This window comes from Pezoporus flaviventris, unplaced genomic scaffold (assembly GCF_033815535.1).
Source record: "Pezoporus flaviventris isolate CSIRO_AGI_PZ_B2104156 unplaced genomic scaffold, CSIRO_AGI_Pfla_v1 ptg000072l, whole genome shotgun sequence".
In the NCBI taxonomy this organism is placed as follows: domain Eukaryota; kingdom Metazoa; phylum Chordata; class Aves; order Psittaciformes; family Psittacidae; genus Pezoporus; species Pezoporus flaviventris.
In genome coordinates this window covers 31,730-56,457 of record NW_026892620.1, presented here as the reverse complement: position 1 = coordinate 56,457, position 24,728 = coordinate 31,730, and the positions used below count along the sequence as shown (strand labels likewise).

The following is a 24,728-nucleotide window of genomic DNA, read 5'->3' as shown; positions in this document are numbered from 1 at the left end:
AGTACAGATTGAGATTTGAGCTGTAAACTCCCCCAAAACAAAGACTGATACAGTCAGTGTGATTTTTGTACGGAGGGAGAAGGCTGGGGAAATCCTGTTCGCCTCCAGCGTATCTGATGTGAACAGCAATGTTTTCCAACGCAGCATCAGAAATTCTGCCTAGGATGCCGGGTACGTTGTATCGCTGAAAAGAGAGTAACACAGTATTGATGTCCTACTATGTGGGCCTTAACCTTTTAGCCCCAAGGGACCTCTGGGAGTTTTGTCTGAAGAGCACCCGAAAGGTCAGGGCACAAATTTGCAGGTGCAAAATAGAGTTTGCAAACACAGATCACAAAGGTGCAAATGTCATGTTCTGGTCTTTTGCTCTGCCATCTGCCAGGCTGTAGGCAGAAAGCTGGATGCTGTGCAGAGCTCCAGGAAAACCCATGATCTTAATTGTTTAATATAGTGTGCCAGTCAAAGGATGAATGTTCTCCTGCTTCTGTGATGTGCTTTTTCATTTTCTATCTCGGCTTGGACACTGCCTCCTTCTGACAGTTTTTCGAGTCATGACCTTCAGAGTCTGCCTGTGGCTTCTCCTTCTTTCTGCACCCAGCCTAGAGATTTTACAAACTTCCCACCAAGAGGGATGGATTATTTTAGATCACATGGACACCTGATTTCTTTTACCTTTCTGTATTCCCAAACAGCTGTAATATTTGCTAACAAGAATCTCTTCTCAACCTAATCCAGTTCACATGAATATCACATGAGGCTACCTCCTGCAAGAGGCAGCCTTAAGATGTAATGCATGTTTTGTGTTCACTGTCTTCCTTCCCTTGTCCTTATTTTGCTTTCAAAGGGTCTGTCTGTGTGAGAAGGGCAAAAAGACATGAGCCTTGAAGTGCATACCTATCTGAATTAACGGTGAGTGCAGCTGAATATTTGCTATCTGGAGAGCATGCAGTACGATGATTGCATTTATTAAACATGTCAGGGTAATTTCCAAACTCCAGCACTGCCACAGTGCTGTGAGAGAAGGCTTGTATTGCTGTTATGAGCCCAGCTTGTCTGCCAACATGTCTACCCGTTCTGCAGGTGTATGAGTTACAGCCCAAGGCAAAAATATCCATGCCTTCCCCAAAGATCTCATGGTGCTTCTGCAGGCCAGATGGTTCCAATTTGAGGCCTACGCTCAGTGATGTAGCTGTATTGAGTTTCTTCCCTGAAACCAACAAAACCTGCTTTAGCATTTTGCTTGGATTAAAATATTTGTCCCTTTTTTCACAGGGCAGAAGAGGGACTCCTGAAGCCACTGAAGGAAGGAAATCATTACAGGGTTCTACAGAAGTAGGTCATGTGCTACAGCTGCTCATAGTTTAAGAGGAAGAAACATGGGACCTCAAACATGGAACATGACTCCTTCAAAATGCTTGAGAGCAACCCAAGAAAAACATCCTCAGAGGCTTATTTAATAAACATTATCTATAATAGTCTCAATGTGTGCTCATGTTTCCTTAGGAGTTTGCACCTACTTTCCAGAGCTAACGAGATTCCAAAATAGAGCGCAGAATAATTTAATGAAAAGGATTTAATAGTTTGTGTTGAAGCTAATACGGTCCATTAGGAGCTGTCATTTTATAAACAATGAAGGTATGTTACCCTCTTTATTGCTGTAAAGCCATTCCAAGCAAGGTTTGTAAACAGTCAGTAATGATCTATAGAACATGCACAAAAGACAATTAGATCCACATTTGAAAAATGTGCTTTCCCTCCCATTTGATTTCTTTTTAAGTAAACCTAAGAAGAACATATATGTATGTCGATGGATAAATGCATAGCATAAATACCACAGATATATATGTGTGTTTATTTATTTATATATGCGTGTGTATGTGGATTTCATTAACAATCATACAATGTTCATTATCTTTAAAGCACTGCTATTTCCACAGCTCAGAAAGTGCCTAAAGTGAACTGTTAAATCAATTGAAAAGTTTTTCATTATAATCAAAGTGTCACTTCACTGTGGCTTTTTTTTTTTCCCAGCAAACTTAACATGTTTGTGAAGACTCAACCTGCTTTCTTTAACAACTGTGAACACAAAAGATTATGAACCAAAATTATGCCAATTTCAATGTGCAGAGTGTTTTTCTTCACAATAAGACTTAGTGTAACCACAAAACATGTCCGTAAGTTTAAAAAGAGAGTCGCCGAGGCTTGGAGCTCCTTATGCTTGGTGCTGTTTTCCCCCCAGTGTGATCCCAGAGGATGGCAACACTATTGTAAATGACGGCTTAAAGCAGCCTGAGAAAAAGACGGACAGAAGAGCTGCCCAGCCCGAGTTCCCCCTTCCCCACACCCCCATTTTTTTGGAAGCCATGCAAAAATGAAGTATGAGAGAAATCAGACCTAATAACTACAAGGGAGTTACTCCTGGTGTACAGTGAGGTAAGTGTTTGGAAAATCAGGTCCATAAAGTGCCTTTATTCCTTATTACTACATGATCTAGAAGCAGATGAAATAGTCAAAAGATGACTAAGTTGGTAAAAGAAAATGGATACAACCTTATATTTATAAAGTGAACTCCTCATTAAAAAGGGGCAGCTTTTTCAAACAGCATTTAGATTCTTACTAAAGAAAACAGGCAAGAAGGAAACTTCAGACTGTTACACGTTTACACTAGAAAGATTTCTCTGAGCTACTCTGTGAGATGTCTTAGGAGTGCCAGGTGCTTGAAAGCCAGGTACATGGAAATCCTACTAAAAAGCTGAGCAGAAACATGTATAACGAAGTAGGATCAAGTCTAGGCAACCAATTGCAGCAAGTGTTAATCTTTTTGGCAGGTTTGGTTATTCAGCATGTTTTGTGCTACCTTTTATAAATGGTCTATCATTATTTGAACATAGGGTTGGGCTGAGCTTGAAGACTGAATGAGATCCTACTTGAAATCCCATAGAAATTGTAACGAGAATGAAGCATGTCTTTTCACATGACAGCAACACCAAAAATTACAGGGAAAAAAATCCTACAGATGTGCTGTTTGGTTATTCCCTTCTTTCCTATAGCATGTTTTATTTCTCAGATGAATAAGAAAGGAAACTATTTTACATCTATATTCTCAGCTACTGTCAATGGATTTCATTGAAATTAGGATTATTGATTTACAGTGCTGCCTTGGCTGACTTCATGATAGCACACGTAAGAGACTCAACACAGTCTCTCTGTTGGTCAATGGACATTTTTAGTCATTTTTATGGGAATGGCACCAAGTCTGATCTAGCATTATATCCATGTCTAAGATCATTCAAACCTGCTAATCAACTGCTAGGGAAAACTGAGAAGACTTCACAAACTCCTCTAAACAGGAGAGGCATTCAGGGCATGGAAGTACTTTGTCAGGTACACTATCATTGTCACAGAGATAAAAGCGCAAATCAGTCATTTTCTATTAGAAGATGTTCAAATAAAACTAATGCAAATGGGCGCAGGTATAGCCTAGCAGAAGAAGCTGAGTGGACATGTGAAGTCTCAGGATGCATATGAGCACCCAGCATTCTGGATTCATCTAACTGAACACAGATTTTCCAGACGAAATACTTACATCACTCAAGGCTCTTTCTGAAGTCAATACAGAGAAATAGGTATTTCTAGGAAGTATCTATTCATTACCTCCTAGGGCTGAAAACTCCATCTGACCAGATGAACTGCGTCTTCAAAACACCTATTTCCCTCTGTTGACGTTGAAGGGATCCAAGGAATCCACCTTGGCTGTCAAGGTATACAAGACAAATGCCTGAAGCCGAGGACTGAGGGAGTCCATCCCACAGTCTGCAGAACTACTTTTGCAATTCAGACAAAAGCTACAGGAGCATATTGAGCCTCTTCACATCCTTTGAGGTGGGGAACATCTGGATTTTACCAGTCCTGAGGTTCTACTGGACCATTGTTACTGGTCTTGACCCAGACAGATAATGGGTATGATGGATTTGTTTTAAGATTGCTAATATTTGCACTATATTTAAAGCATATTGCAGTATTTATGACTTTGACTTGGTGAGCACAGAGCCAGTCTCATAGTTTCAAGTGTAATTAAAAAATTCCTGCTACCTGGTGGTTTTTAAATGAAAATTATTAAGAAAGAGATAATTTTAGGTTTTTACCCAATGGATACGTTTCTAATGTTTGCTTACTTTTGAAAATTTCCCTACGGCTGAAGAGGATCGAAAGAGGGGATGCAGGATGGGAAAAGAGATTCCTGTTCTCATTTACTTTCCTTTCAGGGAAAATTTCAGTACTTTAGATTTCTTCCTTCCCATGTAAAAGAAGAGAAAACAAAATATTGGGGACAGGTGCCTCTAACGTATTCTTGTCAGACATGCTGGGAACAGGAGAGCTCTGTTTCTGAAATACTACTGTTAGCTACATTACGTGGAGGTCTTGTTAGTGGTAAGCAGCAAATTGGTGTTTAGCGATGCAGGTGACAGCACTTATTAATTTGGGGGAAAGGAAAGAAATCTCCAAATTCTCAGGGAGACAGGCATAGTCTTGTATGTCAATATGAGGAATTTATGCAAGCATCCTCTCATTCTAATGAGGTAGAAAAAGCACTACTGCAGAGACAGTAGTAGAATAACAGCTTATGCCCTGATTCGGAAAACATGTGCTTAAGCCATCTTTATGCAGGACAGCACTTAATCCTCTGCTTAACTTTGATTTACACGGGTGCTTATGTGGTATCTCAGGTAGGGATGACTACAGACTGGGACGAGCAGTGCCTCAATTAATAACAAACTCAGCTCTGCATTTATCTAGTAACAATAACAACAATAATAGTAATGACAATAAGTTGTGTTTACGTAGCTACTTTCAATTCAATAGATCAGGTATAAAGCTGTACAAACATTAATGGCTCCCTGCATTCCCAAACTGGGAGGAGGTTTAGTCATTCCTCTATGGTAGGAGAACACCTAAAGGTAGTTGGTGTGAGCCACTGTGGGGTCTCAGATGAAGAGAGCAGTGAGCTGGTCAGCCTGCTTGGACTCCAGCAACTGATTCTTGCTACACTCACTAAGCAGTCCAAACAAAATGCAGAAAGTGCAATCTCCTATACTCAAAGTTAGGCTGTGGCAGAATGCAGCAATACAGGGGTGTCCTGAGCCCACCAGGCCATCACACAGTCACAAGAACATCCTTTCCATTGTCATCACCTAATAACAGACAATGGGAAATTAATTTAATTTACAGACTTCATTTGAAACAAAAGCATTGCAATTTGCATCCCCAGTTCAAACTTTTTATCTCAAAACAAACCGATTTGGAAAGAATAGAAGCATGAGATATGTCTGGTTTCTTGTCTGGGTTACACTCCAAAATTTGATGATCACACCCAGATGACTAAAATAATGAAGGTGATAGATTAGTGTATTGATGCATAATCACTGTCTAGCCTGAAAAACTTATGAGCTGTGTGATTTTGAAAACAATTACTTGTAATTAAAGCAATGCTGCTCCCCTTCTCAAAGAAATATTTTGTGGATAACACCAATTAATTACATTTTTCAATGAGAATAGCACTTAAATGCCTGTGTTGCTATTTATTTCTGACCACATTCAGAATTTTGAAGAGATATGAATTATGTATTGTTTAGCAGTATTATTTTGGGGTTGGGATTTTAAAAAATACTTCCCCCTTTTTTGATAGCATCTCTTGAATGAATTAAAAGCTAACCATTTCCACAGGGTAAGGATATGAACTGACTCTCATAATGATGAAAGGGAGGTTTTCAGCCAAACAAACATTGTCTGATGAAGTCAGCGTATCTATCCAGCTTAACTATCTGCTTATTTGTCTCTGATTTTCCACACCTTTCAAAGATAGATTTGGTGAACTAAAAGGCAACATAATGCCCTGGAAAGCAGAAATCTACCATTGTGCTAATTAAATGCTAACTACATTTGCTTTTAAAAAGTCAGAACATGTATTTTTTTCTGACTAAAACATGGTGTAGGCTTTCCTTCCAATGAAGTTGCAGTACAGGGTTATAACCTATCTCAGTATTAGAATGTTGCTGTGAAAACTGTTCTTGCAGTAGTCTAGCTCTACATGTTTCAGCTATTCATCTAAACATGAATTAAAAACTGAGTTTAACATCTGAATCCTAGCTTAGTATTTGAAACCTCACATAGATTTGAAAGAGCTGTATGGAAAAAAAAGAGGATAGGAACCATCCGTGGTTTGTTTTTTCTAAAACTGCAGCTTTACCTCACTGATTCCACAAAACCAAACTCTACAGTCCATCTTTTAAGTGAAACAAAACACGAAGCCTGGGCTTTATGTATTTGCATATGCAATTAACATTAAATCTTTTCCACCCCTTCTCCCCTTCTGAAGCTACCACAAAGCCTCTAAAAAAACTGTGTTTGCTAACAGCATCTATCTGACACCTTTCCTCTGGCAGCTGTGGTTCCTTGAAGAGACAGATAGGTCTCACTCCCTTTTCTGCCTCGAAACAGTGAGTTCTCACTTCCTAAAAACGGCCAAGCTTCTCCTGATAAATCTCTTCCCAGGTCTGTATCACTGGCAGCCACATGAAGTGGTGTTTTCTCCCCAGAACCTATCTTCCATGTGAATTGCCATCCTCATCTTGGTAAATGCTCTGCAGAACACAGTCGCAGTGGCTGCCAAGAAAGGAGGACTGGACTCCTCCTGCCTTCCCAGCTCACTCCTGCTACCCTGAAATTCTGGCTCCATCAACATATGGGAAAGAGAAGCATCCTCTGAAAATGCCTGTACACACAATAGGCATATGAGCAGCTGTATCCAGAGAAAAAGTGTTTAATACATCATATATGTCGCACGTGCCCGGGAACAAAAAGCAAGACAACATTTCCTTTAAAATCAGTCTGCACTCTCAGTAGAAAGTGTGTCCATGTAACCACACACTCACTTGTGAGTGGGAAAGACTGAGATCATGGCCTCGATTTGTTTGTGTTTTCCTGATGTGTCACAGTGAGGTCTCTGCAGCAGCTCAGCCATCCAAGGGACAGCATGCTTCAAGCTCAGACTTTTCCATGACCCACAGAAACATTCTCCATGTCTGTTTTGGCAGCTGGGCATAACTCAATCTGCTATGGTATCCATGCTTAGACAATTCTACGAGTAAGCAAAACAGCTACTGTTTTCATCCTACCATGCTTTCCGTAGTATCTGGATGTTGAAATAACACTGACAAAAAATTGACATCTCATGCTTTGACAATGGTTGCTCCTGATCGTACACAGCAATACATGATCTCAGGCACAGCAAGGAGCCCAATCCTCGGCTTTCTGACATGTCAGTCACTCCTCAGCACCTATCAGGCACACATACACGCTGCCAATAGCCAGCAAGTTCAAGCACCTCCGCTTGAAAATAGCTGCAGCAACGTTGGAAAAGGAGGCATGTTTTTCAGAATATTGCGAACTTGTGAAAACAATTCTGCAGCTGAAACTGAGAATAGCCTTTGCAATCGCTACTCCTCTCAGGCAGCCAGCTCACTCTTGGGTGCTATAAATACACAGTAATAAACCGTACCCAGAAACCATGGTACAGTAATGTTACAGTAAATTCTGGTAGAATTGCTTTTGAGGTGCACCAGCCTGTGAAAGAGGAAGAGAAATGGGAGACACTCGCATGTTCAGGGGAATGAAGAGGAAATACCTTCACAACCTCATTTCCCTACCTCTGAACACAGCTCTCCTGTGCCTTGTCTGTAGCCTATGGTGCCCTGGCAGCCCATTCATGCATAGAAAGACTTGGCAGAACACATGGTTACCCTTACACTGAATTCTTTTGCCATGTGTGTTTAATATATCTCTGTGATCTGATTCAAGTAGAGCAGATTTGAATACCTCATTATACGGAGACCAATATGTCTTCATACACACAGTAATTATATTGTTCATTCTGATGTTAGAACACTGGATCTCTTGCTGAAAGTCAGAGGACTCACATACATTTTCAGTCACTTAGACATAAGTGACTACGCTGACATTCAAATTCTAAACAAATTACTAATGAGCTTCCCCACTTTTTTATCTTCTCCCGAAAAGCAGATTTCTCAGTCTCTGAGAGAAACAGAATGGAAGAGCTTAAATGAGAAGACACACTCACATGACTGCAGTCTAAGGAATAGAAGCCCATTTCTCAGCCAGTGTGAACTGCCAGAGCTGTATTGGCTCCCTGGGGAGAGGAGAAAAGACAGGAGAAGCAAGGGGATGGAAATACTTTAACCACACTTCAGATGTCTACCTTTGTGTTTGGATTTTGTAACAAAGATTTATCCAATTTTTAGCAAGTGAGCATTTTCCCCTAATGGAAACATGAGCTGCGGACAGTAGTTTCTTTCCTTTCTCTACTATTTTTTTATCCTCTAGTAGCCTTTTTGGGTATAAAACACAAATTGTACTTGTATTACAATTTGTATTATAAATTGTACTTGCATTTCTAGTCATTGGAGTCCCAAACAATGTCTGGGTGTGCTGCAGGACTGCAGGGTACACTCTGGTTGGACACAGGAATACATAGGACAGACTGTCAAGATAGACAATGCCTTATGCGACCACAAGTGAGTTTTGGAGTTTAAAGGACATGCCTGTGACCATCACAGTGACTAGTATGGAAACACCCTTTGAGCAATGTCTCTTGGATGTGACCTATGATGCTTTGGGCAGACTGCAGGTATTCAAAGCACTCAGTGCCCAGACTTCACTCCCTTCATCACCACCTACGGGTATAACTGTTTTAGCACTACCCTATAAAGATATGTAGTCTTTGGGTCTTAATTGCTTCACAGTCATCTTTTCTTTCCTTACAGTACCTTGATACTTGAGGTCAGGTGTTGAAATGCCACTTGGGTGTGTGGGACCAGAGTGTTAGCAGCTGGCTTTCACTCCAGTTCCCAAACCATTTACTGTGGGGGTCTGTATTCACTCAGAGTTCACTGTGACATTCATACCCTTATTATTATCCTGTGTTAATTAAATTTCATATTGTTCTTAATTGTGTAGGTGGCCCCTGAGACAATGTGAAGGATTCATTATTAGAAAGACAGAGTTTTATTTAGTGCAGAATTCAGCACTGAGAGAGACCTCATTTCACCTACCCAGGGAAAAAGCAGCTGTAGAAGAGAAATAGATGCTGGCATATTGGTCAAGAGCAAAACTAGCAAGCAAGGCTTAAAGAGGCAAGACCAGAAGGGTGAGATTAAGAAAATTTAGGTGCATGTGTTTAAATTTCACCTTAGACTAAAATGCACTAATAATATTATGTGGCATCCACTTGTCTTCTGTCAATGCCGTGTCTTATTGACAAAGTTTTTAATGCAGAATTTATTCCATTTTCAGTAACAAAGTGATTCAGCTGTGGGAAGGAAAGGTGTGTAACAGGATGACTGACTGCACCCATGTGGCTTGGAGCATGTGTATGGAGCCAGGCAGCAATAATGTGCCCCCTTTTACTCATGCCCCTCAGGGGCTGCAGGGGCCATGTGTGGGCATAAATCCAGGCCCCTTACTTGCTGATCTGCTCCTCCCCTATACCGAATTTCTTTCCACTTTCTGTGGAAAAATAATGATACCTCTGTGCAACAAAGCACGTGACTTCTTCAAGGGGTGATGAACATTTGGTAATAAAATTCCTTGCCAATCTCTGTGGTTCACTCTGTGTATTCAGACTAACAGTTAGCTGATCTCCCTGGTGAAAACTGGAAGTCCATGTGCTTTCTCTGCAGTAATACAATATGATGCCCCAATGATACAGTCCTAGATAAAACATGGTTTTCACAGACTACATCCTCTTGTCTATCTCCCTGTTTGTGGGAAAATAAATGAACACACAGTGTGTGTGCTTGTTCTCAGAAACTTCCAGATGTGTTTTCTGGTTTCCATGTTTTTTGTCAAACCACTGTGGATGCTCTTTCATTGCTTCCCATACAAAAAGCAGTCCTGGTTGAACACAGTGCATACCAGCTGGCAAAGGGACGGGTTCCCAGCAGGCTTTTGGCATTTGATACGCTAATGTGTACAAACAGGTTGATATGATTAAGGTTAAAGAATAAGAGACAATTCCAGACTTTTCTAATTATTGTATAGCTTTAAATATTTGCTGGCGCTTTTTATTTTGAAGAAGTCGGGAAGCCATTTGGTCATAATGGCAGCCTGATGGTTAATAGATAAGAGACATTATATCCTTCTTCTACCATTTCTGTGACCATAAACCACACTTACAAGCAGAAAAGAATACAGCACAAAATAGAACTGTATTTCTGGATGTCCAAGTTTTAAAAGCTTCACTATCAACAAGAGAAAAACTGCATGGGCTTCATTTTCATAGCATTCACTATAGAGTTATTAGGAAGTGATTTGGAGAACTCTACAGCTGTAAAACCAAGGGGACCTAGAGAACAGAAATCAGTGTAGCCAGCACACTGCAGTTTGCTGGTTGGCTTGGGTCTCCTTCCAGCCCCGCAGTATTCCCAGTTCTCTTTGTGCTGAACTCAGGAAAGGCACAAAGCTGTTTTCTTTCCAGACAATTTTACCGATGGGCCTGACTGCTTAATTGGTTTGGCATAGGATACCAGTGCTCCTCCATTTGTCTGCCCTTCCTGTTTGCTTCTATAATTCAGGCTGTAGAACTGCTCTTCAGAGTTTTGTGTGGTAAGGTGTATCAGATTGTGTGGCTTCATTTTTGGTGACAAATTTGGTGTTATTTAAATGGCCTTAGGTAGCTCTTTACTTCAAACCCCTTGTCTATTTATTTCCAGCTCCACGTCAGCGTGATGCTTTGCTTAGCCAGGTGTTTATGTGCCCATGAATTTCAGCAGCTCAGGGAATTGATCTGGTGGGAAAAGCAGATCTTGCTTCCTTTTCCTTGTTCGCTGTTTGGCCTGCAGGAAGCTGTGTCAGCCCTGCCCAGTGCACCAGCCCCGGCACTGAAGGACCACTTGAGGAACTGCAGTCTGCATCAGGCATCACCCCATGGAAGCATGAGTATCTGCAGAGCACTCACTGCATCAGCCCCGAGTGTGCACTGCTTTTTCTGCAGCAGATCAAGGTAAGGGATACTGCCCCTCTACTCTTCTCTGGTGAGACCCACCATGGAGTACTGCATCCGGCTCTGGGCTTCTCAGCACAGGAAAGACATGGACCTGTTGCAGCGGGTCCAGAGGAGGGCCATGAAAATCATCAGAGGGCTTTAACACTTCTCCTATGGAGAACTGTTCAGCCTGGAGAAGTCTCCTGAGAGACCTTATTGTGGTCTTTCAGCACTTAAAGTGCGCTTATCCAAAAGATGGGGACAGAAATTCTAATAGGGCCTGTTGTGACAGGACATGGGGTAATGGTTTTAAACTTGAGGATAGTTTCAGACTAGATATAAGAAAGAATTGTATTTGTTTTTTTACAATGAGGGTGATGAAACACTGGCATAGGTTGCCCAGAGAGGTGGTGGCTGTCCCATCCCTGGAAACATTCAGGGCGAGGTTGGACAGGGCTCTGAGCAAGCTAGTCTAGTTGAAGATGTCCCTGCTCATTGCAGGGAAGGCTTAGACTAGATGAGCTTTAAAGATCTCTTCCAACCTAAAGCATTCTATGATGTTATTACATGATTCTATGTTAACTGAAAAATTATATTTGGGGGAAAAAAATCACAAAGCAATTGAGGGTCAGATTCTCATCTAACCTATCTTAGTAGAGCCCATTGAAATCAGTAGAGCTTTGCTGATTTATGTCAGCTGAAGATCTAGTCATGACTTCTTATAACGTAAACTAATTCCTGCAGTAGGTTTATTGAAGGCAGGATTTGCAGATCAGGATTGATTTGCTCTTTTTTTCTGAATTATTAAAGCATCTTTAGTTTTATTTTAAATTTGCTTTTACTATTGATGGTAGCTTTTGTCTCTTGTCCTCATAATTTATCTGTTAAAAGTTCTTCTGAGTGTCAAATACTTAGAGTATCTTTCAGATTCTCAGGTGACTAAGATAGGATTCTTTCTGTAATTAAAAAGAAGAAGATTGAGTTTCAGGGCAATCATGTTTTGATATTCCCATATGTATCTAAAGTCACTCAGATTAGGAGAACTCGGCTTCAGTTTTTGAAATTAGACTTTGTTAAATTGGACTCTGAGAATGCATTTCCCTATCTGACTAAAATACCAGTGGTTTTAAATATTACAAGGTAAGCCCTCATCAACTCTGATAGATGCTAAATGGCATCTTTCTTTACGACTCAATTCTGAGCTTGTTTCTTACCCTGTAAATCTGGTATAACTCTTTCAAACTCAGTAGAATTACTCTTGGTTTATACTGCCATAATGAAGGTTAAAGTCTTTCTCTAGACTTCTACTTCCCCAAAGAAAAATGGTTTGCCATGGTAACCAGTGTAACCCAAACCAGTATGTCAGATAATAGAAATTAATACACCAATATTGAAGGGTTCAGAGGTAGGCTAATTTATACCACATAAAATGTGACTTTCTGTTTTCCTGAATTAAAATACCATCTTCAGGGTATTTTACTGAACTTGACTAATTATTACAACTAATTGGAATTCAGAAGTCCACCTCTGAGACACCATATCAATAGCACTAGTGAATAGTTCAGGGCCTCCTTGGTTGAGTGAAAGGGAGGGTTTATCAGCCAAGTGTGATGGGTCAGTGTCACAACATTCAATGTGATTTCCTCTTCAGACTAAAGGTGTTCAGAGCACATGGTCAGCATCACTTCTGAAGTTCACCCTGTGCACGCAGACCCTGGGTGCCTGCATTGTTTCTGGGCCACCTCTGCTCCTCTCTCCTTGATCATTTCCCCAACCCTGTCAGAGAAGTCCTGTTCCTCTCCTTTCTAGCCTCAGTAGTCTGCGTGTCATCAGCTGGCAGACACCTCTATCTTGCCAGGCAAATGTGTGCAAAGCAAACCAGATGGAGGAAGAAGCGAAAACAGAGGTAGTGTGGGTCAGCAGCAGAGTCCAACTGTGTCAAACACCACAGTTAGACTCTGAGATCCTCTCTCCTGTTACCCAGCAGCAAAGGCCTTGTGCACATCTCTTCCTTCCAATGAAGGAAGCATTTCAGAGCTCACCAGAAGAGTTTGCTGTCGAGATTCAAGTCCTTACAATGACCCTGGTTTTTAATAACACACATATATCCACCTCTGTGGCTTCAAACCTCCACACAGTCACACTGACAAATGATTCAGCCTAATCAATCCCTTTAAAGAGATTCTTACCTTGCCTGGCCTGGCCTGGCCCTCCATTCCTTTCCTTTCCCTTTCTTTTTTTTGTACAGATTACTTCTCACAGCAAAGCCCAACAATTTTCCTTCTTCAGCATTTCTTCTCCCAGTGCTTTCCTAGGATAATAGCATAGTGATGGCTGCTTGATGCAGGTACAGGTGAGGGGGAGCCAGCAAGGGCAAGGACAAGCTAAAAAAACTAGACACTGGGATCAAGACTTGCATATAATGAGGGTTTATGACTTTCAAAACAACAGGCATACAGCACCACAGCATCTCCAGCTGTGGTCAGGCCCTCTACACAGAATGGGTGGGCAAAACACCCATCACAATTTAACTCATTTGGCTCTGATGGGTAAATGAATGTGATTGCATGATGTGTGATGCCACCTCAGTCACCTCCTGCAAACTTCTCCCATCTATTCCCCCTTGGTCCTGCTGGCATCATACAGAATATGGTCTCAAGCCTGACAGAGAAAGTCTACCATCATGCTCTTAAAAAAACAGGGGGAAAGGATTTTACTTGTTTTTTAAAAAGAACCATTTTACTTCCACTCCACGTTTTTTTCCTGGTGAAAAGTTCAGTGCTTTACATGGTAGCTGAAATTGGCAGTGATGTGTCACTAAAATAAGATGGATAGTGAACAGCATGATGGTTCTGTTGACCTAGATTTGTTTAACTGGCAGGGCAAACTGAGATACCTGCAGAGCCTTGGACAAGCAAGGACTGTGGAAAAACCTGTCATGGTATGTCCTGTTATATGGTGGCAATGGCAGTGAAACAGTGCAGTGAACAGCAACAGCTAAAAGCACAGCGGAAAAAATATGTCTTTCAACTGATGTGTAACCAAAAGGTCAAGCATACATAAAAAATGGTGATATAGGTCTTCTAATGGCCTGGACAGGCGCCAAGCTTTGTGCATCAATACTACAGGTAGCACAGCACAGAATTCTTCCAAATGGCACATACCACCTTGTGAGCAGTCTTTCTGCTTTTCATCATTCCCACTTCAAATTGCCTAGAAAATGTAATTTAGGTTGTCAGTTTCCAAATAACCTTTACAACCCTTCCCTCAGTACTTTGTGAGAATCACGACAGTCACCTTCCCCACCAGCTCAGATTTTCACAAACGCTATCTTTCTTCTTTCTATAGCTGATCATCTTTCACTTACAACATGCTCCTCTATTGCCATCATGGGTCCTTAACAGCCCAGAAATAGTCCATACCTGTCCCGCTACCAGGTAAAATGGATGTCTGCCACTCCTTGTGACAAGCAACGTGTGCGACTGTAAATTCTAACTCTTCTTGGAGCCTAGGTCACAGAGCAGCATGCAGTGGGAACCTGCATGCCTCCACATTGACACTTGTAGGATGGCTGCCATGACCAAGAACATTCTACTTTTCACCGCTGCTTGCAAAAGGCAAGGAAGCAGTAGTGAAATACGCTGGTATCCTACTGCTAGATAGCATCCTAGGTGTAGTGTAAGCTTCTTTACATTGAAAAAAGGCGAACCATCCCTCCCCAAGGAGCTCAGAACTAATTCAGTGGGGCTGGACTCCTACTGTCTTGATGAGCCAAGGCCAAGCAAAATGCAGTGAGACAGCAGGCAGTGGGGCAGCAGCATACAAGTATCACATGGGGAGTTCAACTAAAACATTCATGTGCCACATACGAAGGGGGCAAAATGAACTATTCTGATGAATAATGCATAACCCAGCACTAATGAATGCAGAACAGGTGTTACAGATAGGTTGAAAACACTTCTACAGACACGTCACAGACTGCTGTACAACTTCACAGATGCAGTACTCATCTTTCATGTAGAAGAGCTTTGGCCACATCCCTGCTTTTGATTAGGAAGAAGGTGGAACTGAACACTACTTTCTTGCATGAACATCCCAAATAGACCAGTAGTCGATCCTACCCAGGCTGCTGATTTTGCCTGTAGTCCCACACAGAGATAGTGGAGTCTGTGCACAGGCTGCGGAGAAGCTGTTCGCACCCAGCTAGAGCTGTGAAAAGCAGCAGGTATCCAAGGCAAGGAAACCATCAGCAGAAACCATCAGCAAGGAGGTGTTCTGTATTGTTCAGTTTGTGATTTACACTGGACCTGTATTTAAATATACCAAAGACAACCTGGGGTAGGGGTGTCATTTCAGCTTTTAGGAAACTTCATACCTCTCTCCTGCTCAGCGCTGCACAATACTTTTGCTTACATCCTCTGACTGATCTCATATGATTTAAAGTGGCTGAAATAGGTAGATAGTAGCTGTTATTGTGTCATGTTTACATGCATTGATGTGCAGTAGAAACAGAGGGAAAAGAAGTGATTGTGGTCAAGTGAACTACTGTAGGATAAAGAGAGATAAATAATTCAGATTCTCATTATAACAGAAGAGTACAGCTCCCATAGAGAGAAGGAAACTGTCTTTGTGTGAATTGGTATGCTGTGGCTGTTTAGTAGCCATAGCATGTAATCTAGCATTAGTATTAACATAAATCAGTGGCAGGAATTAACAATATTTCTAAAGTCTTATATGATAACTGGATCCACACTATATTGTTTAGTCCTCCCGGGCATTTTAATAATCACGTAATAGAAATGTTGGAGTAGCTGAGATATTCTTTATATTGCTCTATGAAAGGTCTTTAACACAATGTCTTTAGCAGACAGTTTTGATAGAACATGTTGTACAAAAAGAAATATGCCTATTTTGGTAATATGGGTATGTTTCATTAGCTCAGCCCGCAGCAATATGACATTACATTTAAAAAGGAATACAATTAATAACAATGAGAGGGGATTTTTTTAGCTCTCAGAGTATAGCTGGAGGAACTGAGCAAGGTGTCAGGGCAATTAAATAGAGGCACTGTATTACCTCTGTCTGAACACTCATAACATCTTCCCACCTCAATACACTGAATAGGGGATTTCTTTGCAGTAGGATCCCTAATTTATTTTGATGTTTCCTATAACTCAGATAATAATAAGATGGACTTTTTTATTAATCTTTTAAAAAGTACAAATCTTGGGAATTAGCATGGCTGTGGATCCATATATTTCCCATTTTTACATCGAGTGTGGAATGATTATATTAGAGATACACACAATAGCTTCTCAGCACTGAATTTAATGGAACGACCATATCAGCACCGTGGAAAAGTGAAAAATACTGCCAGTGCATGTACAGCACATGGATTAGATAACTGAAGTCCAGGGGAAAAGTTATACTTTGAGACTATTAAAATAATCAACATGGGTATTATTTTATTCAGCATTAACCTTTACGTTCTATGTTAAATGACAATGAAACTGGTGGAACACAATCCTTCCCTAGAGTAACAGTATCCGGCATTTCTTTCATCTCTAAAGAGGCTTCTTAATATCCTGCAATCCTAAAAATGCTATTTTTCCCCTACTGCAGGTCAGATTTAATAACAGTAACAGGAGATAAATGGATTGGGTTCAGCTGAGCCTTCAGCAGTCCTGTGGATGGGAGGCAGGGATCTCTGCCCTCCCGGGAGAAGCAGCAGCAAAAGGCAGCAGGGACACCGCAAGGACAGCCTCAGGGGACCGAGTCCTTATTCCCACTTCAAATGCAGTCCTTCCGGTTGTGCCCACTTCTCTGCCAGAGGCTATTCAGCTTGTCCCAGTCTGGCCTGCACATCTGTGTGGGAAGATTGGGAGCATGCTTTGGCCCTGGGGATGAGGGCGGCAAGGACTTAACTTCTCTGCAACCAACACCCAAACACATGCGGATGCTTCGAGAAAGAAAGGGTGAAAGTGTCCCTTTTGCAGGGCAGCTCACTCATACCACTCACACTGTCTCAACAGTGACAGCTCTGTGAGAAAAAGCCTTAGGCAGGTACCAAAGCAGAAGTGACCTTCCCATCTCTCCACACCTCCACATGCCCTGGGTGCTCCAGTGCCATTTACGGGTGCCTGGCAGCAGTGCACCAGAGGCTGCAAGAAAACACCGAGCCAAGGGATTAATGAACAACTCCACAGCCGTTCATGAGTAACATATTACAGCCCAGCGGAGAACAGTTTCCTAACCCACGGAGCTCCGGATTACTCCTCCCGCAACAGCACCTGGGTTAATGGCACACGGCGCCAGCCGCCCCAGCCCGTCCCCAGGCAGCAGCTGCCCCTGGCCCTGTTTAGCCTCACACGTATGCGGCGGCACACGGCGCCTCGAGCCATTAAATCCCCCCAGCGCGGCGGGAAGGGCTCCCCTCCCCTGCTAAGTGTTATTGACAGACCCATCACAGGCAGTGATGCATCAGTGCCCGCCTCAGCCCCAGCAGGCCGGGCTGTGGGGTGACATGCAGTCGCCGTGGTAACGGCGGGGCGCGGGGCCTGCCGGGAGGGGTGTGGTGGCTGCCCGGCGGCCATGTTGGTGGGGCCCAGCGGAGAGGTTTCACGCCCTCCCATCGATCCGGCGCTATCGACCGCTCCAATTTGCAGGAATTTATGGTATCGATGTGGGGCTGATTAACATTTTGTGCCAGAGCGGTTCAATACGGGCTGGTAACAGCTTTTAATGATTAATTGACTTTTACGATTCCATCTCCGTGCTGCCAGTGAGCTGTGAGCGGCGGGCACGCTGCTCCCTGAGACACTCTCCAGTGGCATGGGGCAGTGATTGAGTACCTGGGAAATTAGTGTCCTTGCTGTCTCGTTCTATGAAAGATAAATGCTATGACATTTAATGCAGACCTTAATTTAGATGAGAAGACAGCAGATCATTTTGCAGTTTAATCATAAACAGGTAAATATCAAAACTGGTTTACCATTTTGCTAGTTAGGTGGACAGATAGCAGGGGTAAAGCTCAGCAGGCAGCGGGGGGAATGGCAGAGGTAAGGTAAGGTGATGAGACTTGGAGCCAGCAATAGTTTAGTGATAACGATAATATAAGTATAGACAGTGTATCACACCCAGAATCCAGGTATGGTGTTCCCACATGGCCATCCGCTCTCGCTTTCCTCCTGTAATCTCATTCACTGCGCTCATTCACCATGCGAGCTGTAAAACGAGGGCTTCCAACCCATTATATGGGGAAAAAAAAAAACACCTACAGTTAATCTGTTATCTAAAACAAACATAAACATTATGGAAAAATTGCAAAGCAAAACAAAATTTTATTATACTCCATAACAACTGAAAAAAGATTGTCTGGGAAGCTGTGTGCTGTCAACTCCTACCTTCCTGTGTTCATATTTATAGCCTATTCCTTTGCATTCATTTTAATTAAAAAGATTGTAAGTTTCTTTTTAAATAACTGTCTAAACAAAATGTCAGATTATGCATGTTTATCCATATTTTCCTCTTGGAAATTTTATTCTCTGCTTTCTCACCACTCCATCATCCCCTGTATTTGAGCTGATTTACAGATGAAATGAGGCTGCAATGGGCCAGCTTCTTAAATCATTTTGACCCACTTTGGAGGAGCTGGAGAGCTGCCGGATCTCCCCATTCGAGGATTCCCTTGGCACAAGGGAGTTCCTAGCTCGTACAAAGCTGACGGAGCCAATTCCTATGCCATCTGTTCCCGCAGGACCCGTTTAGGGGAGCCTAGTGGGGGCAGAGTAGGAGTGCAGTTGAGGTATTTTTGCATTTTCCCTCCTCTTTCCCAAGACCTTCATGGGGCCAATGGCTAACCTGTTAAAGTGCAGCATGAATCCCAGAAGCATAAAGGTACAATGGGCTCCCTTTCAGCTCTTCTGAGCTGAACCCAGTACTTCTTTTTACAAATTGGCTGGGATACTCTAAGAAGCTGTGCAGATGAGGCGAGCTCCAAAGGCTCTTTTCATTCAAGCTGAATCACCTTATAGAAATCATTGTCAAGGAGCAATCAGACAAAGCATTAAATTGCAAAACTGATTGGGCAGTAACCTCTGGGGAAAGGGGACAAACTTCTGGACACAGCTGAGTACATCCACATCTTAACCCTGATCAGCAGAAGTCAGAAGAGCTCACCTAATAGCAGCCCTTGGTGTTGTCATGCCAGCTATGTGATACCTGGAAGGGGGTGCTTAGCTCTTGAATCAAAATTCACAGTGCTGAGCAAGTCACCTAAAGCTCTGTCTACACTAGATGTTTGTCTATGGATTTGTTGTGATGAGCTTTGTGACCTCCCTTTTGCTGTGATCAAAATGGCATCTACTCTGGCAGGTATCTCTGCTCGAAAGCACCAACTACTAGCTGAGAGGTAGTAAAGGATGGCTTTTTAAACCACTTCTCAACTGGTGCCGCTTGTTACACTGCAACTCAATAGTAGGAGCACATCCCCTTCTTAGCACGCAGGCAGGCTGGTGGGTAAGTGGGGTGCATGCTTCCCTGGAGTTAAGCAGGGACAGAGTCCACACAGGCAACCTACCTCAGCAATGAAGTGGCAACTATGTGTTGAGGGTGAGCCTTGATGTGCTATTTCTTTGTATTTTTACCACCACCATTCAAGGGTTTGCTACTGTCTCTCAGCCTGAGCTCCTCTGCAACTGGCACATTTGGAATGTGGCAGCGTACCACACTGTGCATGGGACAGACCAAGAGGTTCCTGGCAACATCCCAGAATCCAGCTTTGATGCCTTAAGGGAGAGAGAACAGAGCAGGTCCCCAGGGCTACTCCAGCTCTAAGAGGGGAGGGGAAACAGTGTAACATGTCTGAGAGCCATTCTTGGCTGTGGTCACTGGGTAACTGAGGGAATGACTGCTGATCCTAGGAGAAGCAGCAGGTTCTTTGATGCATACTCTGACCTCTCATTCCATGTCATCAGACAGCCTGGCTTTCAAGGATGCAGGACACTAGTTAAATGGCTATTATAACAGCCCATTATAACCAAGGCAAAGGTCAGCCTAAGCCACTGCTCTCACTGTGCTTGTGCTAACAGCTGGCTCTCGATAGAGCTTGAATGTGTCCCCACAGACTGCCTCTCCACTGACCCAGAAGTTTGAAGATTCAGGCTAGTCAGTGTGCATTCCAGCTTTAGAGATCAGCAGTGAGTAAATTCCTGGGTTAGGTCACAAGTTTGGGCTAAGGCATAGGCAAGACATGTAGATAGATATAAAGCTTAAATTTCCCGTACATCAGCTGAGGAAAGCTAGCACTGAGAAAGAAACTATGCAAAGATGGGCACAGTGAGACATATGCCTGCTCCTGCCATGTGTGGTGATCCAACCCTAATCCCGCAGCTGTGTGTATCCATGTAACTACAGCACTGGACCTAAAACTTGTAACTGGACCTAAAACTTGTATCTCCTGGAACAGAATGTCATATAACCATTTGGCCTGGATCACAGATGGAGCAGGTATGTCTGTCTGTACTCATTGATGTAAAACATACCTTAAGAATGTGCATGGCAAGCTAAATGTGTCACCGAATCTCCCAGTGAGTGGACTTTTGCTCCCTATCAGAGCTGCAGTTGTATCTTTGAATGTCAATGCCTGAACTGGGCTGTCCTGTGTTCAGCTACCTTAGTCACACATGTGGGGACAGGTGGCTTATCTCTGTTCTTCCTTTGGTGTGGGACTTGTGGTGATACTTTTAGCTAGCAGCCTGTTGAATATGTGCTGCAGAAGTGGGACTCCAGCTATATATCAGCAGACTCTACAATAATATAGAAAAGGGAGTCTCATCAGAATAATTTAGGTGAGAGTGGGAATAGTGATGAGAGTACTTGTATTTTTTCTGTATTGGCTGGGTCACTCTGCAGCCCAGAAGGCAGAGCTCATAAAGCCAGAGCGAGTAGAAAGGAGTGATATGAGAGGTGCAGGTAATGAGTATTCCCACTGTGAATGGAAAGCTCTGAACCCTGGTTTTTGGTCCATGCCTGTCTACACACACTGCAAAAGCAGTGCCTCATCTTTGCTCTATTTAGCTCTACAGCTCTTGACTTCCCAGCTGCACTGTGGCTCACTTCAGTGTGTAGTGTGATGCGTTTCTGGCCCCTGCTACCTCTCATTTCTCAATGAGAGTCTTCTTAAGAGACCTTCAAATGCATAGCTTAACTTAAAGAGAACTGAAAACTTTTATTTCTCAAAGTGTTGCAGCTGCCAGACAATTGCACAAAAGGTAGACAGCAATTGTCACATTTGAAAGGAAGTGGCTGCAAATGCTGGAGACCAGGAGACTATGCTGACATGGTCTTTTGCAGGCAGAGGTGAGCCTGTTTCTTCTGTTTTGCAAGCCAGCTGGGGAGCCGCTTTACTGTAAGTTGATCCTAAGCTAATGAAACTACACAGCTTCATGTTCAAAAGCTTCTAGTTAGCAACATGTGCCCCAGAAAATAAGCTGAGGAGGGGGGGGTCTCAGTTGCCATTAAAAGTCCTACGTTCTGGTCCTGTGCACCTTTAGGGCAAACCTCTTGGTTCTGACCCAAAAGAGTCTGAGGTAAGGAGGGCCCAGCTTGTGAAAGGAAACAGGAATGGCTCAGCTATGCAGCCCTGCAGCAGGGCCAGTTCAAGATGTCAGGCAAGCAGGCTGTTGCTTTTTCTGCTGCCTGTTGCAAAAAGACAAACCCAAATCAAACCAGACAAAAAAGCAATAGCACTGCTTTGCTTCACACAGAGCCCAGGAAAATGAGGCAGAAGTCTGCATCTTGGGACAGTAATTGGTGCCTCTGCTTCTTTATTTCTGTGACGGGACCAAGAGCCTTGCTCCCCTGAGCCCTACTTTTCTTCCCCAGGTTCTTTCCTAGCTTTCACTACATCTCAGCACTTTCTGCCGCAGGGGGAAACACACGCCAGCTCCTTCCCTTGCAGGAAGGCTCCTTTTCACTTGATTGAGCTGACTGTGGGTAGGAGTGGCTGAACACATGCAGTAGGTCTATACTGGGTACCTAAGGAAGTCCCACTCAGCAACATACATGCCTGGGAGACACCTAATCAAGATTGGCAGGATTTTGTGTGACCCCCAGTATGACCTACATTCTGCCTAAATTGCATTTTAGGCTCATAAAAGACAGTTTGGGATCATGCCCAGGTTCATCTCATCGTGCCTTGAAGAAATTCTGCTTGCTTACCTGCAAAAATGAGACTTTATGCTTCCTGCTCCCACTGTGGGGGAGCCAAGGAATCAGGAAGCATCTTGTGTTGTCTAAATAGCACAGCAGAACAAGAGTCAGCTAAAGAGAAGGCAAACTGTATGGGTAAATCTCAGCCCCACTGAAGTCCCTGGCAAAAAATCCACTGACTTCAACAGCTTACTATTCTCTGGCTGACGTGTCCTCATGCCTGACCGCAGACCCATTTCAGTGGCAGTATTGTGTGACTACTACAAAGGGCAGAATGCAACCTTCTCCATTTTTTATTATGACACAGTACACACACTCTGAGTGACGAGTAGCATCTCTTTACATCAGGCCTTGTGCCGATCAGGTAACACAGAAAGAGTATTATATTATTAAGAAAGTGTTTCTCTCACAGTGTATAGTGATCGGCACTGAATCTTTTCCCTCTCTATTCTATCATGTTTCTCTCCATTCTATGACTATGCATATGCTGCATTCACTGAATATTCCCATACTCAGCCTCACTGACTTTTGTTCAGGTGCATGGTTAGGGATACTGGGGGAGGAGTGTGGTAGACTGTACTTATAATTACATCTCTGATATTTATCCATTCAAAAATAGCACAATAAATTTTTGAGCAAACAGAATATTCAGAACTTTGCCAAGAAAGACCATTGTTTTTCTGCAGCCACATGCCAGCCATTCCTCAACAAAATCCCCCACATTATCTTTTTCACAGGTTCAGAGGGCAGTTACCAAGAGGAATTTCCACCTGTAGGCACTGATTTAGTTTTCTTTTTATGATTCCTCCTCCAGATTTATAACAGAATTTAATTAGGCTTCTTATAGATTTCTTTGTCAATTTTTGAATATATATATATATTTCTTCTTCTTGATTATGATCCCCTTTAACTCACTGGATGTCCCAAATTACAAGCTTTGCATGGAATCAGTTGCCTTTGGCTATGTTTGGTATTATGTTACCTTCTGTTCAGTTAACGGTGTGGAGATAGGCCATAAGCACTGGAAAAACCTCAAAGCTCTTTTCTGCTGTTTTGAAATTGAGAAAGCAGAAACATAATTGCTTTTGTTGGATCACAATCCTGAATAGCAAAAGACTTTTTAAACATCTGCCCTTCCTTTGATTGGCTTTACATCTTCTCTCTTTTTTGTCTACTGTTCATTATTCTGCATTTTATTCACTAATGAAAAATTCTATCCATGACAATATTTTCATATGCTGTAAGATGACTGGGATTCAATGCATTTAATCTGATCTAGCCCTACAGAAAACCTTAATAGGATGTGACAATATATGTTAATTCTGTGAGGTTTGTATTTCCTTCTTGCTCATGCAATATCTGATCTGTCCTGCCTACAATCTCAGCACAATCTCCCACAACCCTGACTTTTAACAGAGCCAGACTCTAACTCCCAGCATGTATTTGCAACACCTATTGAAGTCACACAACACTGCATAGCTATATGGGAAATAAATTTTGCTTTCTTTGTCATTGGGCCCTGCTCCCATTCGGATCTGTGGCAAATCAGCACAGACTTAAATTTTGCCTAGATCAGGCATCAGAATTGTTCCATTTTGCACAGGATTCTCTCTGATGGGAGAACTCACATGTGTCTTTGTGTGCTGATCTCCTGCTCCCTCTTTATCAGTAATCAAATGACTTGATACGTCTCTCTTCTTTTTTTAATACCGGTGTCAAATACTTGTCATGATATTAGCATTCATTCCCAAGGAAATGTAGCAGCCAGAAATAATGCTGATCCCCGAGTGGACTGGAATAATCTGTTCATTCTGCAGGGAATAGCTATCCCTATTCAATAGTAATATTGAAATTAAGAAATAACATTCTTTCTTTTAACATGGGAAGACAACACAAATAATTGGGGAATTTCCTAATAAGTCTATTATTAAAACAGTATCTAGAGGAAACCTGAGCATTCAACCAACTGAAATGTGTCCTTTTTTTTTTTCCGCTGGTTCGAGCATAATGCTTGACATCAATACCACAAGTATTTTCAGTGCTACCTGAGAATAAGGGGGAATGAAGGCAGGAGGCTTTTGAAAAGTCACTTCTGATTTTGCTCATTTAAGAGCTAAGTATTTCAAAAAGCAAAGAGGGCCAAATTTTGAAGTGCCGATAGTCCCCAGTTGGATCCAGATTTTCAGAAAGATTCCATTCTCATTTACACTTCTCAATAGAGCACTTTTCCACAAGTGCTCAGCAGCCAGCAATTCTTTCTGGCCAGGAAGCCATTGAGAAAGCTGGCCTCTTTTTTTTCTCTTGGGTTTTTATTTTTTTTTTTTTTCAGAGCATAAAAGAGAATGGGGAGTTATTTTATGAATCAGGTTCTTCAGACAAGTTATGCCTGATGAGCATGGCACTGAGGAAAAAAAGTGAAATATAACTTTCCTTGCTGAAACCTCTGGAGGCAGTGGGT

General features: G+C 42.4%; 1 long non-coding RNA gene across 1 annotated transcript; it reads right to left on the bottom strand.

The window, feature by feature from the left end:
- Positions 1 to 13,813: 13,813 nt before the first annotated feature.
- LOC133279193 (uncharacterized) lies at positions 13,814 to 18,224 on the bottom strand. Its single transcript, XR_009746804.1, has 3 exons — positions 17,520 to 18,224; positions 15,435 to 15,505; positions 13,814 to 14,272 (listed from the first exon to the last, which is right to left on the bottom strand). It is a non-coding gene; the product is annotated as an uncharacterized LOC133279193 (long non-coding RNA).
- Between the last annotated feature and the right edge of the window lie 6,504 nt (positions 18,225 to 24,728).